The following is a 20,555-nucleotide window of genomic DNA, read 5'->3' as shown; positions in this document are numbered from 1 at the left end:
TACCGCGTCTATGTTCGTCGTTTATCATACTTTAGATACATAGATTAAAAGAGATGCACCAGAAAGAAGGCCAACCGCCAATTCAACCTGGATGACAAGTAGTCAAGTAGTGCGCTCCATAGGGGTAAAAACAGTACACTTGAAAGTTCATTCTTTTAACTGCTGCCCTAAATAATCACGGTCAACCCAAACAATACCCATTAAAAGAGAAGTATCACAAAAGGCGGCGGCTACATACATTGATTTTGTGTCATGGGGAATCAGGAGAGGCCCAATAGATTCAGTTGACATGTGTTTGAGGGCGTTCTTCTAAGAATACTGGCAAGAGACCAAGAAAAACAATGACAACGAGTAGAAGAAAGCCATTACGGACCCAAATGTCTAACACTGAGTTGACCAAAGGCACATGATTAAGGAGAAAAGATCATAGTAATCAAGAGAGTTGGAGTGATTGAGGTTTTGTAATCTAGGCTGGAGCTCAGCAAATTAAAGGAGTACGTAAAAGGTAAGCGGGAGCTGACAAGAACTCTATACGCTGAAAAGCGAGGGACAATCCCACAGTACGTGAATGGTGCTCTTAAAATGATGTTGACACATGCCACAAGAAAGCGAAATAGGCAAACCCTGAGAGGAGAGGGTCACATTATGTGGGAGTATACCCAACCATGCAAGTCACAAGAAAAGAGAAATACAGTTCTAGGTACGAGTAGAACATAACCATTTAAGGTTGAGCCCAAAAAGAAGGGTGACGTGAGAGTAAGAGCACTGTTTAAAATAAGAGAGGCCTAAGGATAAACTTTAAAATGAGCAACAAGAGGTGATATAGCAGTAAGAACAACGTTAAAAGGAAAATGAGAAATAAGAATATTTTGATGATGAAAAAAAGAGCAGAAAATTAATTCATTGTCAGAAACGTTCCAAGAGTCATTGACAATAATTGAGTACATCATATAAATGCGTGGTTGAAGTGAGGCGGAGGACATATCGAAAAGAAGAGATCTAAGGCCTAAGGTTGTATCGCATCTACATTGGTCATTTATTATACTTTTGATACATAGATCAAGAGAGAGAAGATGTGTACATATTGTATGTAATGCAATGTTATGTGAATTTAAATACAATTGAATTATCATTTTTATCAAAAAAACCTCTCAAAACTACCATCTAAAGGAAAAAAAATCTGTCATCAAAGTGTCAATTAGTCTAGCTAATAAAATCACAAGTTGAAGCAATAATGATCTTTAATAAAATTATGTTAGCATAATTTTTTTTTTTTTACAATTCTCTTTACACAATAAGGTTAAAACGTCCTTACACACTATACATTTAGTCAATTATTTCAGAATCCGTGCAACGCACAGGCAATATACTAGTATCTAATATGTTGGTGATTAAACTTATTAGTATTAAACTTTATTACTCCCTACTATTCTCTATCTTCTTCCACATTACTTTTAGACAAATATTTAGTGGAATGATAGTATGTGGAGGAAAATGAAAGTAGGAAAGAGAATATGAGGTTACATGTAATATTAACCACAAATTGATAGAAAAATAAGGAAAGCGGAAGATTATTGTGACTTACCGGTTAAGAAAATGTGGAAGATGTTAGTGAATAGGAGGGAGTAGTTATTTACTCTTATAATTTTTTAAAACACTTTTAAGTTACTAAAAAAACCAACAATCACAAATAGAAAAGAAAAAAAATATATTAAATTACATAAGTGAGGCTGAAACCGAATACCCGATATACGGTTTTCGTATATACGGACACCTATCGGATTAAGATACTAAAAAAGAAGATTTAAAAACTGGATATCCGATACAGTTTCCAAAACCGTATCGGATATCCGGTTTTGCTCACCCCTACCCCAACCACCACAATCCATTAGAAGCAACTCCCTCATTGGCCCTTGCGGGAAACAACCCCTATTCCCTAAAAACCACCTATTTCTATCAAAACCACCACATTCTCGCCGAAAGTCGACCCGGAACCCCTGAAAACACCCTCCCCACTCTCAAGTCTCACTTGACCAAAAAAAAAAAAAAAAAACTCTCAAGTCTCAAGCCCCTCAATTTGTTAACAGTTCTCCCTCCATTTCATTGTGAAACAGCGTCTCTAAGACCGCAAGAAAGTAATTTACTTGCCGAAAATCGGAAATTGCATCCGATTAGCGAATGAAAACAAACAAAGCATGATAAAAATCATGCCATTTTATGTGACACAACCACACATGCAACCAACAAATTAGTGTGTAAACCAACCAATTTTCCCTCCAAATCCCGTTCTTAAACCCCACCACACCACTCCCATTTCTCCATTGTCCTCTACAACAACAATGACATTCATGTTGGGCCTGGTGTCCTTAACAGTTAGTGCAAGGACTTATAAATCTCTAAAAGGGTCAAAGGGTATACTTTGTATCATAATCAGTTGATCCACGTTTATCAATAACGGTTGGCTTGCTAGATAAGTTTGACGTTATTGTCATACAGATGGCGGTGATCAACTGGTCCCTAAAAGTCACACCTATAGGATACGTTTGAGAGATGTGACGGTATGAAAATACAGTCATGTAGATGCCAAAATTGACTAACCAGTTAGTCCGAGTTATTTGACTAGTAATTAGTCTAATATGTGATGTTGAGATATTTTATTTAATACGGATTAAATAAAAATGGCTAAGACGAATTAAGCAATTAATTTGTAAAATTGAATATAAGCGTTTTATATTTAATTAAATGTATACTGAATATAATTATACAATACTGTTTTGTCGGACATGTATTAATAATTCAACTAACCCGTATTATTAGTTGATGCCTTGATTTCCGATAACCGATAACAGTTTATAATTAGACCGCGTCGTATACATCTTAGCGGATTTTATCGGACCACGAGTTTAATAAGGAGGAAGTGGACAAGCCCACTCCTCCCTAAGAAACCCACGGCCGAATGAGAGGGAACAAAAGGGAGAGTTTCTCCTCCCTTCTAACCTAATCATTCATTTGTAAAAATTCTAGGGTTTTGGGAATTGTGCCTCTCGAAACTCGGATCTCTCATCCAACATAAACTCACATCAAGTTCTCCCTATATTGCAAGGCAATCGGAGAACACTTCTAGCACAAGGGCATATCCCGGACATCTTGGGTGCAACAATTAGGAGGGAATCGCTGTTGATTTCTGTTCTTTACGCCGTGCATCAAAGGACCCGAGGTTGATTTCTCTTGCTTAATCGTTTCTTTATGCTTTTCGTTTTATGACTATAAATCACATATTAAATTTATGTTATAATCCTTAAATTTAATGGGTTTTATACGGATCTAACCCTTCAATTCAACCCCCAACAAGCCATCCCATTCCTAATTCCGCTCGCCCGCGCCATACTCCCTCTCGGCATTGGCGCTGCTGCCGTTAGCTCCACCTTCTACACGGTCGATGGCGGCCAAAAAGCCATTATATTCGACCGTTTTGGGGGTGTCTTAGAGGACACTATAGGCGAGGGGACTCATTTCAAGATCCCATTGCTCCAAAAACCGTTCACCTTCGATATCCGAACCCGACCTCATGAGTTCTCCTCCATGTCAGGTAGACAGGTACTAAGGACCTTCAGATGGTGAATCTAACAGTACGAGTCCGCCCTGATGAGGCGAAACTTACTGCCATTTTTCAGCAACTTGGGTTGGAGTATGATTATAAGGTGCTTCCTAGTATTGGTAATGAGGTGTTGAAGGCTGTTGTTGCTCAGTTTAATGCTGATCAACTTCTTACTGATCGCCCTCAGGTTTCTGCTCTTGTTAGAGATAGCTTGATCAAAAGGTTGTTTGTTAATCTCCTTTTTGTCTTCTGTGTAACTGTTGTCTAAGCGTACAACAACAATCCTCTTATATGCTACGCATTTCATCTAATGATAGTAACAATGAAGTGCTTACGGTATAAAAAGGCCGTTGTATACTGTATGTCGTATAAACTCACCTATAAAGTGTATTTTGATGTGATACTTAATGTTAAAGATATTGCTCAATCAAAAGATATTATTCACTCAAGATCAACTTCCTCTATTCAAGGAACAAATCACACCAAATCAAACGTGATTGTATAACATATCTCCTGCATATATTATTGTTGTATTTAGTTATTTGTTACCTTGATTAGCTCCACTAATTAAGGTTTGTATCTTGTTATTATTGGCTAGTATCTTTTGTAAGCTAGTATATAAACCCTTAATGTAAATATCATTAGCATCAATACAATTACAATATTCTCATATACTTTACATGGTATCAGGAATCGCATCGATCCTCATACTAATTACCATCTCCGCTGCCCTAACCACCGTCGGTGTACCCATGGCAACCACCAGCGCCCAAATACCCAATTCCGCTGAACCAACCAAACCCCTTCTCTCCGTTTCGTTTCCCACATGTACTAAACTCACCCCGACAAATTACCAAGCCTGGCATTACCAAATCAGTCGCCTTTTCCTTGGCTACGGCCTCTTTGCTTACCTCGATGGAACTGTCAAACCACCACCCAAAACCACCACACCAGCTGCTACCACCACCAAACCCGACCCTCAACCAATTCCCAACCCCGCCTATGAAACTTGGTTTCATCAGGACCAACTAATCCTAGGCGCCTTAGCAGGCACCCTTGACCCGGCTGTTCAACCCGTCCTCCTCGATGCCACTACTTCGCATGAGGCTTGGACTACCCTCGCCACGACCTACGCCAACCCTTCCCGAGGACATATCCTACAATTGAAGGATCGTCTTCGCACCATCACCCATGCCGGAAAAACCATATCCGAGTACATGCTTGCTATCAAAGAATGTACAACCCAATTAGCACAATTAGGCAAACCCGTCGACGTCGAAGATATAACCTCACATATCATCAATGGCCTCGACTACAAGCTTTATTATCCCGTCATCGATGGCGTTCGTGCCCGTGACTCACCCATCTCATTTGAATTATTCCATGAAAAACTAATTCAACATGAACTCACCCTTAAAAATCAACCACCTCCGGCAGCCAATGCCGCCTTTAACCCCTCGGCTCACGCCGCCTACACCCGACCCTATCATCACACCAACAACAACAATAACACACGCTACTCACCCTCCACCACTAACAACCAGTCCCGTCATCAACACCAAACCCACAACACCTATCAACCCAATCCTCAAAACCGTGGCCAATCCAACAACAATTCGAACTCCAACCCGTTTCGTGGCCGTTGTCAATATTGTCGTACTACTGGCCACGTTATTAGCTATTGTCCTGATTTTAAGAGGGACTACCCAAACGTTGTGTTCCCTCCACCTCCCACTCGACAACCACGCCCCACCGCTCACACTGCCACCACCTCGACTGGACCCTCCACCTCATACCTCATTGATAGCGGGGCCTCCAACCATATCACCAACGATCTCAACACCCTCGCTTTTCAAACCCCATATGATGGACCCGACGATCTCGTAATCGGTGACGGCTCGTCCTTGTCTATCTCCCATCTCGGTTCATTTTCTATCCCTACATCTAGTCATATTTTACGTTTTCATAATGTTCTTGTAGTTCCTCACATTTCTCGACCTTTAATTTCCGTATCACAATTTTGCACCGATAACCATGCTTATGCCTTATTTTCCTCTACCTCTTTTTGTTTTAAGGAAATCAAGACGGGGGAAACTCTGCTTGAAGGACCGTTTATTGATGGATCATACCAATGGAATCCCTACACCAAGCCGCCTCAAGCCCTAGCAGCCAATAAATCCTCGAGCAGTTTGTGGCATGTTCGTTTAGGACACCCCTCAAACTCGATTCTACATTTATTAAGTTCTAGTTTTAATTTTCATATTTCTGATTTATCGCATTGTAATTCCTGCTTGATTAACAAAAGCCACAAACTACCATTTTCCTTTTCTACCCTTCAATCTCACGCACCATTTGACCTTGTTTACTCCGATGTTTGGACGTCACCAATCATATCCGAAGATGCATACAAATATTATGTCATTTTCGTTGACCATTTTACCCATTATTTCTGGCTATACCCCTTAAAAAATAAATCCGACACCGCTACCACCTTTCATCGATTTAAAGCTATCATAGAAAAATATTTCGACCGCCCTATCCGCCAATTTTATTCCGATAATGGCGGTGAATATATTAAAATTACTCCGAACCTACTTGACGATGGTATTACCCATCTCACATCACCACCACACACTCCCGAACACAATGGGTTCGCGGAGCGTCGCCACCGTTGATACGTGCCTAATGTATAGTCTTTTTGGCCTATTTCAGCACGTATTTCTATGCATTTCTCTACTATTTTTATAGTATTTTGCCCCGAATTGGCTACTTTGGTGTATTTTGTCCTTTTTATAGGAATGATCGCGAAAGTGGTGGAACCATGCTCCTTTTCGTCCTCTTTGCATGCATTTAGAGGAGACAGGATTGTCCCAGAGTGAGATGTTGCACTTGGAAGTGTCGTTGCACGCATTACGAGGCGTTTTGGTGAAGACGTGAGCTGAATTGAAGACCCAGGTGGTCTATCGAGCTGTTTGTTGGACGATCGAGTAATCCTTTGGCTCCCAGAGGCTCGATCGAGCTATTCCTTCCTCGATCGAGTAAGGTGCGATGACCGATCCTCGATCGAGTACCTGCCGGTCGATCGAGGGACTCTTTGAGATGATGGTCGATCGAGTGGTTTAATCCACTCGATCGAGGGGTTTTTCACGGGCATGGGCTTTGCTTCAGTCCGTGTGTTTAATTTTCGCTAAACATTGTTTGTTTCCTATTTAACCTATGTTTACTAGGTTAATTAGGCATCTCTCTTTACTTATTCCTTTTTACTATCTTTCTTTTACTATCATACACATTAGGAACCTACTGTTACTTCTTACGTTGCTCTTGCGACCGGGATTGCTTCATTGAATTTCGGTTCTTTACGCCGGAATCGCTTAGATTGTAATCTCTTCCTTCTCTTTAATAATAATTAACCTTCTTTTGTTTTTAATTCTGTTTATGTTATCGTTCTTCTTTGCCCTAATTTTTTGTTATTGCGCTTTATATTTATTATTTCATTATGTCTTTCATTGAAATTTGTGTCTTCGTTAGTTTAATAATCGACATGAGTAGCTAATCTCCCTTCATGTTGGGATTAGGGGATCTGCGGTAGAATAATGACGACGTAGTGAATGAATTAGACGAATTGACTAAGAGATTCTGTCACTATAGCAATATAACTGTAATTACCGACCTAGTTGAGTGCACGCTTCTATGTCACCCATTAACTGCTACAATTAATCCCGGATCGAAAGATTGGACTAAATAGGCCTGCTATAAACAGTAGACTACCCTAATGAGGACGAAAGTTAAGTTAGCGGTATTTTAGGGTGGGAAGTGGACCGAAAGGACCTTCTAATATCCGTCTCGCATTAGTTCGTCTGAGTCATTTACTGCTAAGTTGTTGAACTACCGTAGTGAACCGAGTTCCCGACATGTCCCCCTCTTATTGATAGTTTTAAATCATTTTCCTGCTTATCTGCTCTCCTCTTTATTTCTCTTCCTTTTACTCCGTAGTTTAGAACCAAAAATTTAATCAACACCAATTGTTACCATAGGATTAGAAATAGATAGCTGTAGTTGCATTACCTCCCTGAGGATTCGATACTGATCGCCTCTACTACATTTTTAGTTGAGACCGTTAGGTTTTATTTTTGACAGTACACGACGGACGTGTCAAATTTTGGCGCCGTTTCGGGGAGGCAACTGTTTAATTTACTATTTGTTTATTTTTAATTCTTCTTTTAGTTTAAGGAACATCGTTCCTTAGACTATTCTCATATCTTGTCTGTAGTTTCGTCTTATGCGCAGGTCGCAAGGTGGGCCACTTCTACCTTTTGATCCCGAGATTGAGAGATCTCTGCGCGTAAAAAGGAGACTATTTCAAGAGCAACAGGCAGAGGAAGAGCCTAGTTCTCGTGGTAACTTTTACGAGAACGAGCTTTTCGAAGACAATCCACCGTCTTCTCCAGTTTCCAATATATCACTTGAGTCTATCACTTTCCCAGAATTTCCCGAAATGGCTGAGGAAGCAACCATTGCTAGTCACTCCGAGCCCACGGCCGACAATCTCTATAAAGGGTTCGAATCTGCCGGAGATGCCGGAAGTTCGAGCCTAAGCCCGCATACATCAATATGGTCGAGAAAATCAGTTCGGGGAGCTGCAATCAAGACGCACTCAAAGATATGGAGACCTTCATTGATTATCGCTGCTCCATACCTCCTCCCACCGGCGTCACGGTGATCAGATCAAAGAAACTATGTTCATCTTCTCACTCCGCGATGCTGCAAGGGAGTGGTACAGGATTTAGACAAAGCCGCCACAAAGATAACAGATTGGAATTCGCTAGCATTGGCGTTTTATAAAAAGTATTTCTCTGCTTCGAGAACCATCGCCATCAGAGCTCAGATAACGAGTTTCAAACAGGGGCCCGACGAGAACTTCCACGAGGCATGACTTCGTTTTAAGAAACTAGTGCGTACCATACCACACCACGGTTTCGAAAAATGGAGTCTGTGCAACCATTTTTACAATGGTTTATATGATGATCAGAGGGCTATACTAGATGCAGCAACCAACGGTCGATTTTCCGACAACTTGGGGCCGACGAAGGGATGGAAAATCATAGATGATTTAGCCACTCACTGTGGTGAATACGGGAATTCAAGGGGAAACCAAAGGAGAGCGCTGAATCCTCTTGAGAGCCGCATTAGAAGCCCTTACTTTGCTAGGTTCGACAAGTATGAACTAGGGGAGCTCTCAAGCCGGGATGTACCTGGTTAATGCCATGACGAGACGGTCCTTTCGTGCATGCACGAGATGTGGGGTAGATGGACATGTCGCTGATTATTGTCCTAGTCCTTATGAGCAATGTGCTGCCTTTCAACACTACAGGCAAAACAACACTCATTACGAGCCGAATATCCACCCCAATTTGAGGTGGAGTAATCAGAACAACGTACTCAATCCCACCGCTCCTCCAAATCAAGCAGCGCAGCTTCTATATTCCTCCGCACGGAAGCAACAAGGCTATCGAAGCCTCCGTCTTTCAACCCTCCTAACCAAGGTGCTTCGTCATCTAGTGGGGTGAGCGAGATAGGTGAGTTAAAGTCCATGATGCAAGCCATTGCAAAGCAATTACATTAGAAGGACACGGCATTCAAGGCACTTGAGACTCAAGTTGCCCAATTGGCTGAAAATCAATCTTCAAGGAAGCCCGGTCATTTACCGACTCAAAATGACAAGAACCCAAATGAGACGGTACATTTGATAGAGTTGAGAAGCGGTCTTTCTTATGAGGGACCAGAAATGAAGAAATCAGACCTGGAAATAGCTGTAACTGATGATGAACAGTGTTCTGTTAAGAAAAAGGGGCTCACGACGAAGCAGTTACTCGATCGACTGAAGACTGGTGCTCGATCGAGTGACATTAGTGAGGATAGCCCTCGATCGAGTAGTCTTTCTGCTCGATCGAGTGAACTGGAAGCTGAAGATGGTCGATCGAGTGGGAATGTTGCTCGATCGACTGAAGTTGCTGAAGAAGGTGCTCGATCGAGTGAACACATTGCTCGATCGAGTGATATTGATGATGGGAAGCTTATTCGAGAGTCTTATAGTGCTCGTTTAAGCGATGAATTACCAGAAAGGCCTCGTTCGAGAGGTAAGAAGCGTCCGAAGGATACTGAACTTGCTCCGGAAGACACTTTGGAGGCAAGAAACAAGGGACTCGAGATTCCAATTACTGTTCCCTTCCTGAGGCGGTTGCAGAATACCAAGATTAATCAACAGTTTAGCAAATTTGTTGAGCTTTTGAAGAGTTTGGAAGTTTTCGTGCCGTTCACTGAATTGCTGACTAAGGTACCCTCTTATTTACGATTTATGAAGGAGATTTTAGCGCGTAAGAGGACCATTAATGATAATGAGACCATAGCCTTGACTGAGATGGGGTCAGCCCTATCTCAAAATAAGCTACCTCTTAAGCAATCAGACCCGGGTAGTTTTTCGATCCCTTGTCACATAGGAATGCAATTGATTGATAATGCGCTATGCGATTTAGGCGCTAGCGTAAGTGTTTTACCATTGTCTCTAGCTAAGAGACTTGGTGTGACAAAACTGAGTTGCACCAACATGACGGCTCCGGATGGCCGACCGTAGTTTATCACGGCCACTAGGTGTAGCGGAAGACGACTGTTCGGATCGGGAAGTTCTTTATTCCCGTCGATTTTGTCGTCTTAGATATCCCCGAAGATGTGCACACCCCTATCATTTTAGGGAGACCGTTTTTGTCCACGCCGTGCGCAAGTAATAGACGTTGGGGGAAGACTTTGACATTTCGGGTAGGGGATGAGGAGCCGATTTTCATCAGTCCAAGTTCCGGAGGGCTCCCATGCAAGCTCAGCCTTGCAATGCCCTCTCTTCTGTTGACCCTATTATTGACACTCCAGGTGAAAATTTGGAGAATATTGCTATTATTGTTAACCCTCCGCCTCAGATTGAGAGCAAAAAGGAGAAAAAATCGTCTGTTGTCCTTACCTGCAGGCAGTGCGGATGAAGGCAAGAAAGGAGCTGTCAAGGGACAGGGTGCAACCATTATCAATCAAGCTGGACCCAAGGATGCCAAAGAAGCTGATAGAGGGGCGAGAACGAAGACAGTTCGCACCTACATAGATGGGAACTACATTCCTCCTACTGTCACAAACAGTAATTCAAGCTCATGGAAATCAAAGACGACGGTCAGTATCGCTGAAGTGACGTCCTCCAGTCAGAAGCCCACGAAGGGGCTACTGAAAGCTAATGGGAATTAAACGGGGAAATGCCCTGTGTAACAAAGTGTAATAGATATTCGTTTGAATTTCTTTTGAATTTCTTTTATTTACATTTTTATTAGGACAATTAGTTTAGACATTTTTTTTTAGCGTAGACTAAGACTATAGACTGTGTTTTCTGCGTTTTTGGTATTTTGGGATATGTTTGGATATGTTTCATGCAGGTTTGGGGAAGATGCACGCAATTCAAGGTAGAAAGGACGGAATTTCAAAGAAGTCTACACGAGGAAGTCCTCGATCGAGTACTTTTTGTACTCGATCGAGTGGCAAGTGGGTCGATCGAGCTGGCTGGTTAATCGATCGAAGAAAGGCCACAGAGGAATGGTCGATCGAGAGGTCCCTTACTCGATCGAGCAGAGGGACATGAAAAAGTCCTCGATCGAGTGACTTAAAATCACTCGATCGAGTGAAGTGAACAGTAAACGGGAGTTTTCTTTCTTAAAACTCTTTACTTTTCTAATTCTATTTCATTTATCCCTAACTTCCGTCTAACCTCTCCCTTAATTGCGATTGATTTTCCCCCAAATCCCCAATTTTTGCCCAAAATTATCAAATCCACCACCAACATTCTATCACTAGCACTTAATTCTTCAATAGCCCCTTGTTTTCCCCTTATTTTGTGTTCGTTTTCACGGTTTTTAAGAGGGATTAGGGTTCCGCGGGTTTTCGATTAAAAATCCGCCTTGCTTGCTTGTTTTTGAAGTTTAATTGCTTGTTTTAGGATAATCATCATCAAGTAAGTGTTTCTATCACACTCTTTGCAATTTCTCTTGATTTAATTCGAATTTTTGAGGTGATTTTGAATTAGGGCTCGAAAATTCCATGTCTAGTCGAATTGTTTTGATTTGATTGTGTTTATATGCCCTTAATTTGCTTGTTGATGATCTTTTCGCAATTCCTCGCTATGTCTACATGTTTAATTCGAGTTTTGCGCAAATTCCGCGATTAGGGTTCCTGTAAGTCGAGTGTTTATTTGTTAGACGGCTTCTATGTTGCCTTGCTTGCTTAACTTCAGTCCATGCCTACTTTTCTGCTGTTGTTAATCGTTGCCGTCCCCTAACGCCCGTATACGCTGTGAATTATTGGGACTTTTGTTCCGTGAGTGCTTTTCGCTTGCTAGTAGACTGTATGTTGCCGCATGCTGTTCCTTGCTGATTTCAGTCTTTCTTAGCGGTCATATTTTGTCACTTTATCACCACTCACATGCTGTAATTCGAGGTTTGAGGAATTGTTGGGTTTTGCATTCTGGAAGTCGAATTTTTCGACTAATAGGGCCATTCTTTTTGCTGTCACATGTTGGTTAGCGGTTGTTTTAGCCACGGTTAGCAGCATCCCTTCTTATTCGTGCCCTTTGATATCTTGCAGGATGGACGCGAGTTCTGTGCCTTCCACTAGTACGTCCTCCCGGCTCGTCGGTGAGCGAGTCGTGGTCCTGCTTTGCTACCACTAGCTCCGCCTTGGTCACCATTGCCGCACCAGTTCTACTTGTCTCAGCTGTAGGGACAGTTTACTCCGCGGCCAGCTCAGCCGGGAGCTCGGTTCAGGCTTCACAGGCCATCACTCCTACCAGGCCTTTCTCTTTCGGATGCGGATTCAGCCCCATTTCCCGCATGACTGGTATCCGCCACCGAGACCACACCAAAGAAAGCTAGCGATTAGCCATCACTTCCACCCTTCGAGGTCGTTGTTACGGGAGAGGGCGCTCTCGCACTGCATCAAGTCGCCACGCAGACGTTTCACTTGAGGCTCACCGGAAACGGTTAGTCGCTTTACTTCGTTGCCCTCTCTCCTCCACCCGTTTCCTTGCGCGGACCGACCTAGAGACCTTAGGCATTTATGAGGAGGTCTGTAGTTTGTTGAACGGAACGGGTATGTCGGGTCGATTACCATGCGGGAGGCTACTATTCGTACCCTTACGTACGAGTTCTTTAGCTCCTATTCCTTTGACACCGACTCTTACGCTGCCGACCACTCCAGTTCCTGCATTTACTTTCGACTCCGCAATGAGTCGCACCATCGGACTTTGGCCAAGTTTGGCCGGAGTTTTGGGCCTAGTCGTGACGGTCCCACCGCCCCACCTCGAGACCTCCTTGCCCACTGGGTGCTCTTTCTCACACTCCCTTCCACTCACGGAAGGGAGCTCACATTCACTTACTGCGCCCATTACTACTTGCGTAGTTAGGAGAGACCATTTTTGGGCGCCCGAGTCCAATAACGTGACCAACACCGAGCTAGCGATTCTCGCGGGGTACCTCAACATTGACTACGGTACCGCGTTTGTTCTAAACATTGCCTATCCGGTAGCTCAAAGCATTGAACGGATTGGGACTCGGGTCAAGACCGCTATTGTCTGGCGGGCTAGTGACTAGGATCGCCCGCCACCTTTACCCCATCGACCCTTCACTCACTTCACCGACGAGATGGCTCACCTTGACCTGGATGCCATGATCGACTTGACCTGGTTCCCAAAGGCGAAGGGGAGTGCGAGGACGTGGAAGATCCGTGGTTCCACGTACATTTACCTTGCCGTGCTCTACCCTTCCGCCACTTTTACCGCTCTCTCTCGAGGAGGAGCGAGGCCACCTCCACCTACCTACCACCTCACCTTCACCCCTCCTTCTTCTTCTAGGAAGAGGAAGCGGGAGGCCGGAGCATCTTCTAGCTCTCGGACTGCCCCGACTCAGGCCCAGTGGACCGACCCCCACGCCTCCCCTACACCTTCACTCACTCCACCCCCACTTGACCCTCCTTCTGGTTCGGTTTTTCCGGCCAATTTTGTCCGCCCTCCTGTCTTAGAGGCGCCCGAGGTCATGGACCAAGGGCGTCGTGATGCCGTGCTTTCGGATATGTGGGTACATTATCGAGATGAGACGGATATGGCTTTAGCCGTATTCCCGCTCTACGAGTTCCATATCCGAGCCCGGCGACCGATTCCAGAGGGGTGGCCGCATCCTTCCTTCTACCGATACCTAGCGGACGGGTACCCTCCACTTTCTTCGACTCGGAGGAGGAGGTGGAGGAGACAATGAGAGCACGAGAGGTGCGGTTGCGAGCCGAGCAGCGGCCCGACGAGCTTCCGAGAAAGGAGGAGAGTGACCCTCCGTTCACACCGGTCCGGAGGATCAGCCGAGATGACGACCGAGTCTCCCCCTTGTTTGTTCTTTGGTTTGGGAGACTGTTTTGTTGAGTCGGAGTACGAGAGAGACGGTCGGTGCCGACGACGAGTAGTTATCTTGGTCTACTCACTTCCCAGTTCCGTGGTTTGGGGAAGTTCGTGTTTTGTATGTTCTCTCACTCTTTTTATTTCGTCTCCTTTATTTTTATTTTATTGGTTGTATACTCCCATCCCCCATTTTTCTCTTTGGTGATCTTTGGAGGACAACGAGGGCGTTGTCCGTTTTGGTTTGGGGAGGGTATTGCATCCTTTTGAGTCTGCAGATCTGCATTTGTTTTGCATTCACGTTTAATTTTTCAGTTTGCATTTGTTGTTTATTTTCAAAAAATCAAAAATCCAAAAAAAAAAATTAGAAAAATTCAAAAAATTCACGTTTATTTTAGCATATAGGTTGAGTCGGAACGGTAGATTCCCGTGATGAAATTGCACTATAGCTTGTCATATTACTTGAGCCTTGCACTTGTATTGATAGTCTTTAGCCTTGTCATACGCATAATCTACGAATTTCTGTTCAAATAATAGCTAACTGTTTAGACTTGACCTAATAAACTGGCAAACTACTTAAAAATTCTGAGTTTTAGAGCCATAACTGGTGACATTCATGACCAGTTCATTAGGAATTTTGAGAGTAGTACTCCTTGCATAGCATGTTTGTCTCATTTGCACATTTATGACATTCAATTTCTCGTCAAATGCACATATTCGGGTTTTGTGGTGGTGTCACATGCGGGGAGGGTCTTGCAAATTCCCCTTTCTTTACATCTTTCACCCATTTAGCTCCACATTGACCAAAACTTGCCCTTTTGACCCATTAGCTACATTCCAAACTAAGCCTGCCTAGTCAAGCTAGTTAGTCTGTCCTTTTGTGGTATGTTTTCCATTGCAGTTTGGTCTGTAATTCCTGTTTGGAGTTGGTGTTTGTGTTGAGGAAGGAGGAAGAAAGAAAGAAAAAAAGTATGAAAAAAAAAGAAACGCGAAAAAAAAAAGAAAAAAAAAAAAAAGAATGGAAAAAATATGAAAAAAACAGAAAAAGAGCTGATAAGCAAAAGAAAGAAATAGAGATTGTGTAAAAAGTTGTCCCCTCTTGTCAGAGTTGAGAAGATGTTTGAAGATGTACAATCGACAAGAGGGTTGGTTGTTTCAGTTAGTTGTTTCAGACGATGTGTTTAAAAAAGGGAACTTTGTGACCGTCTGACTCCTCCACTCTTATTCTATATTTTTTTTTTGAGGAGATTGTGCCTTGAGTCTAGTGAGTTTTGTGCCAAGTGAAGGGCACTAGTACTTAGTCTTTCAGTCAGTTTGAGATCCGGATGGTTTATTATGGTCCTGTTAGGAACTAGCTTGACGCTTTTACCTCCACATTTCCATAACTTGTTTTGCCTTTTCTCACCTGAACCTCACTATTCCCATATTATTTGCAAACCCTCGGCTGTGACGGACATTAATTGGTTGGAATTTGTGCATTAGTACTTGAATTGTCTTTCATCTTTGTTGCATGCATGCTATGTAGGTCATGATTAGGCGAGTGACTGTCTTTTTTTCTCTCTTTTACATATAACATTTGCCCTTTGCTTCATGAGAGAAGAGTGACCACGTGAGAGTCCAATTTTGTTGGTCTTGCAAGGTCGATAGGTCGGCTTTATTTATGAACGACTTATAATTCGTTTGCGTATTGACTGCTTGGCTCAACTGTTGATTTTTGTTGCATTAAATTGGTTCAAGTAGACAAGTTAAGCTAGCTCTGATTTATCATTTCCGTTCCATTAGTTTAGTTTTGAGTTTACTCGAGGGCGAGTAAAGGTTTGGTTTGGGGAGATTTGATACGTGCCTAATGTATAGTCTTTTTGGCCTATTTCAGCACGTATTTCTATGCATTTCTCTACTATTTTTATAGTATTTTGCCCCGAATTGGCTACTTTGGTGTATTTTGTCCTTTTTATAGGAATGATCGCGAAAGTGGTGGAACCATGCTCCTTTTCGTCCTTTTTGCATGCATTTAGAGGAGACGGGATTGTCCCAGAGTGAGATGTTGCACTTGGAAGTGTCGTTGCACGCATTACGAGGCATTTTGGTGAAGACGTTAGCTGAATTGAAGACCCAGGTGGTCTATCGAGCTGTTTGTTGGACGATCGAGTAATCCTTTGGCTCCCAGAGGCTCGATCGAGCTATTCCTTCCTCGATCGAGTAAGGTGCGTATGACCAGTCCTCGATCGAGTACCCTGCTGGTCGATCGAGGGACTCCTGCTGAGATGATGGTCGATCGAGTGGTTTAATCCACTCGATCGAGGGGTTTTTCACGGGCATGGGCTTTGCTTCAGTCCGTGTGTTTAATTTTCGCTAAACATTGTTTGTTTCCTATTTAACCTATGTTTACTAGGTTAATTAGGCATCTCTCTTTACTTATTCCTTTTTACTATCTTTCTTTTACTATCATACACATTAGGAACCTACTGTTACTTCTTACGTTGCTCTTGCGACCGGGATTGCTTCATTGAATTTCGGTTCTTTACGCCGGAATCGCTTAGATTGTAATCTCTTCCTTCTCTTTAATAATAATTAACCTTCTTTTGTTTTTAATTCCTGTTTATGTTATCGTTCTTCTTTGCCCTAATTTCTGTTATTGCGCTTTATATTTATTATTTCATTATGTCTTCTGCTGGAAATTTGTGTGCTGTTAGTTTAATAATCGACATGAGTAGCTAATCTCCCTTCATGTTGGGATTAGGGATCTGCGGTAGAATAATGACGACGTAGTGAATGAATTAGACGAATTGACTAAGAGATTCTGTCACTATAGCAATATAACTGTAATTACCGACCTAGTTGAGTGCACGCTTCTATGTCACCCATTAATCTGGCTACAATTAATCCTGGATCGAAAGATTGGACTAAATAGGCCTGCTATAAACAGTAGACTACCCTAATGAGGACGAAAGTTAAGTTAGCGGTATTTTAGGGTGGGAAGTGGACCGAAAGGACCTTCTAATATCCGTCTCGCATTAGTTCGTCTGAGTCATTTACTGCTAAGTTGTTGTACTACCGTAGTGAACCGAGTTCCCGACATGTCCCCCTCTTATTGATAGTTTTAAATCATTTTCCTGCTTATCTGCTCTCCTCTTTATTTCTCTTCCTTTTACTCCGTAGTTTAGAACCAAAAATTTAATCAACACCAATTGTTACCATAGGATTAGAAATAGATAGCTGTAGTTGCATTACCTCCCTGAGGATTCGATACTCGACTGCCTCTACTACATTTTTAGTTGAGACCGTTAGGTTTTATTTTTGACAGGTACGCGACAGACGTGTCAACCGTCATATCGTTGAAACTGGTTTAGCCTTACTCACTCAAGCACAAATGCCAACAAAATACTGGCCTTATGCATTCTCCACTGCCGCGTATCTCATTAACCGACTCCCAACACCGACCCTTAACAACCAGTGTCCCTACAAACTCCTCTTTAATCAACAACCAAATTACCACAAATTACGACCCTTTGGTTGCCTCTGTTACCCGTGGCTAAAACAATATACCAACCACAAACTTGAACCAAAATCGACCCCTTGTGTCTTTGTAGGATATTCAAACACTTAAAGTGCCTATTTATGCCTTAATCCTATCACCAATCGCTTATACACCTCACGGCATGTCCGTTTCGTCGAAACCGAATATCCTTATCTTGCTTTAACCAATTCGACCTTTACATCAACCCATACCCCAAGTCAATGGTGCACTCTCACTATTCCACTCCTACCACCAATTAACCCACCTGCTCGTGCTGCTCAACCAACCCAGCCCATCACTCCGACCCCTACATCTCCTGCCTCATCAACCCCTGCCTCGCCCACCTCTGCTACGTCGTCCTCTGCCTCATCCACTCCCTCCTCGACACCTCCTGATTCGCCACCCTCTGTCGCAACACCTCTCACCTCGCCATCCTCTGTTTCCACCGCTGCCTCCACCCCTCCACCTCCACCTCCTCCACCTCCACCACCCATCCATCGAACCCGTCTCTCCAATAACATTATTATGCCTAACCCACGTTATTTCAAAACCAACAAACATGCTGATACTGCTACTCTTTCGACCACCCACACCACCCCAACTACAACTAAACAAGCTCTCCTTCATCCTCTATGGCGCCAAGCGATGACCGATGAATTTGATGCCCTCACACGAAATCAGACCTGGACCCTTGTCCCACCTCACCAAGCCCCTAACGTTGTGGGTTGCAAATGGGTATACCGCATCAAATATAACCCCGATGGTAGTCTCAAACAACACAAGGCTCGCCTTGTCACTAAAGGCTTTCATAAACGACCCGGAATTGACTATTCGAAAACGTTTAGTCCCGTCATCAAACCTACTACGATTCGCTTGATTCTAACTCTTGCTGTCACTCAAAAATGGCACTTACACCAAATAGACATTAACAATGCCTTTTTGCAGGGACGACTAACCGAGTCCGTCTTCATGGCTCAACCAGCAGGCTTTATCGATTCCACTAATCCTTCCTATGTTTGCAGGCTCAACAAAGCAATCTACGGGCTTACGCAAGCACCACGTGCTTGGTACACCGAGTTAAAGAATTACCTTATTGCTTCAGGTTTTCGAAATTCCTTATCCGACCCATCATTATTTATTTTCAAAACAACAAGTACTATTTTATTTGTCTTAATTTATGTTGATGATATAATCGTAACCGGACCACATAAAAACCACATCACCGATTTTATCACCAAAATTTCCCACCAATTTTCCCAAAAGACTTAGGACCGTTATCGTATTTTTTAGGCATAGAAGTCACCCCAACCAAAAACGGGTTACATTTAAATCAAACCAAGTACTTATATGATCTCCTTGCCAAATTCAAAATGGAAAACTCCAAACCCGCGTCAACCCCTATGCTTGCTCATCCACCTCTTGTTAAAGACCTAACCAACCCAATCGAAAATGAGTCCGACTATCGCTCCATTGTTGGTAGTCTGCAGTATCTATCACTCACTCGACCTGATATTGCCTTTTCTGTCAACAAATCAGCTCAATTTTTAACTCACCCAACCACCACCCATTGGGCCGCCCTAAAACGCCTGCTTCGTTACCTAAATTGTACATTACACCTCGGTATTCATTTGCGTGCCTCAACACAACTATGTCTCCATGCGTTTTGTGACGCGGACTGGGGAGGTGACCCTCATGACTACCTTTCTACAACCGGTTATATTATTTACTTAGGTAGTAATCCTATATCATGGTCCTCTAAGAAACAAAAGGCGGTCTCGTGCCCTTCTACCGAGGCTGAGTTCCGAGCTGTTGCGAGCACAACTGCCGAGCTCATTTGGCTTCAAAATCTACTACTCGAACTTGGTATTAAATCTACTACTCCGCCGTTGATATATTGTGACAATCTGAGTACTACTACCTACTTGGCTAACCCGGTTTTTCACTCCAAAATGAAACACGTTGCACTTGCGTTCCACCTTGTCAAAGAACAGATTCGCAACGGTCTAATTCGAGTTCAACACATCAACGGGTCTGATAAGCTAGCGGACACCCTCACTAAGCTGCTCCACGAGCCACGGTTCTTATTGCTTTCATCCAAGATTGGCCTTCGCTATCGCCCGTCCATCTTGAGCTGGAATGTTAAAGATATTGCTCAATCAAAAGATATTATTCACTCAAGATCAACTTCCTCTATTCAAGGAACAAATCACACCAAATCAAACGTGATTGTATAACATATCTCCTGCATATATTATTGTTGTATTTAGTTATTTGTTACCTTGATTAGCTCCACTAATTAAGGTTTGTATCTTGTTATTATTGGCTAGTATCTTTTGTAAGCTAGTATATAAACCCTTAATGTAAATATCATTAGCATCAATACAATTACAATATTCTCATATACTTTACACTTAACTTGTACATGTAGGGCCAGGGATTTCAATATTATTCTAGATGATGTTGCTATCTCTCACCTATCCTATGGAAATGAATTCTGAAAAGCCGTGGAGCAGAAGCAAGTAGCGCAACAGGAGGCTGAACGGTCAAGGTGTCATGAAGTCTGAACAGGAGAAGAGAGCAGCGGTTATCAGGGTTGAAGGAGAAAAGTGAGGCCACGAAGTTGATTTCAGAGGCAACTGCAGCATCAGGAATGGGCCTGATTGAGCTAAGGAAGATTGAGGCTCTGAAGGAAAATGTGGCTGCCATGGCAAAGAGTCCTCATGTGACTTATGTCCCTGGTGCGATGAGCATGTTTATGGGCATGCCCTCTACTGCTTGCTAAGGGCATCAACAATAGAGGTTTGTCAACAAAGGTTTGTGTATTTTTTAGAGGTTTATTGCAAACCTCTTTATTGTTGGGAATAAGGGTAGAGGTTCATAGATGAAAATGATTATAATTTTGTATACAATTTGTGTTTTTGGTTGTGAGTGATAGTGGACCCCATGTAGTATGTTTTTATGAAGTTTGTCTATATTTA

The 20,555-nt window shown here is 42.9% G+C and overlaps 1 pseudogene; it reads left to right on the top strand.

The window, feature by feature from the left end:
* The first annotated feature begins 3,336 nt into the window (after nt 1-3,336).
* On the top strand, nt 3,337-20,359 carry LOC141628580 (prohibitin-3, mitochondrial-like; annotated as a pseudogene).
* The last annotated feature ends 196 nt before the right edge of the window (nt 20,360-20,555 follow it).

The sequence above is a fragment of the Silene latifolia genome, chromosome Y (genome assembly GCF_048544455.1).
Source record: "Silene latifolia isolate original U9 population chromosome Y, ASM4854445v1, whole genome shotgun sequence".
Lineage (NCBI taxonomy): Eukaryota > Viridiplantae > Streptophyta > Magnoliopsida > Caryophyllales > Caryophyllaceae > Silene > Silene latifolia.
Note: the sequence above shows the minus strand (reverse complement) of the source record. Positions and strands in the feature narration are given on the sequence as shown.